This window comes from Pygoscelis adeliae, unplaced genomic scaffold (assembly GCF_000699105.1).
Source record: "Pygoscelis adeliae isolate BGI_AS28 unplaced genomic scaffold, ASM69910v1 Scaffold397, whole genome shotgun sequence".
NCBI lineage: Eukaryota > Metazoa > Chordata > Aves > Sphenisciformes > Spheniscidae > Pygoscelis > Pygoscelis adeliae.
The window spans coordinates 431,408-431,903 of NW_008825212.1; positions in this window are offsets into that span (position 1 = coordinate 431,408).

Here is a 496-nt window from a genome sequence, read left to right on the forward strand (position 1 = left end):
CCATTCTTTCCCAGCCAGTGCATCTTGTATTCAGGCTGCCTGCTCCTAAGCAGAGCGTCTTTAATCCTTCCCTTGTCTCCCCCATTCCCTTTCAGGCCTTTGGCCAATGGGAAGGGGATGAGCAGCTCTCTCCAGGAAGGAAATTAAAAGCGGGGAGGAGGGTAGGGAGGAGGAGAGCGCGGGGAGGGGGACTTGGAAGGGGAGACAATCCTGGAGTGGAGATGCCAGTCATCGGGGTCTCAATAGCCCCATTCACCCTGCCCAGCCACACAGAAAATCAGGGTCACCAGGATCCATGCCCTGCCTGGAGACAACTGTTGCTTTATTCTTTTTAATTGCTGGAAAACGCAGAAAAGTTCACTTGTGTGTGTGGCTGGCTCCGGTGGGGGCTGCACCGGGGGGCGCGGGCGGCAGAGGGGCGGGAGGGATGGGGTGAGGCCGACGCACAGCAAGAAGGGACACAAAAAGCAGCCGGAAGTGAGGGGGGAGGCTGGGA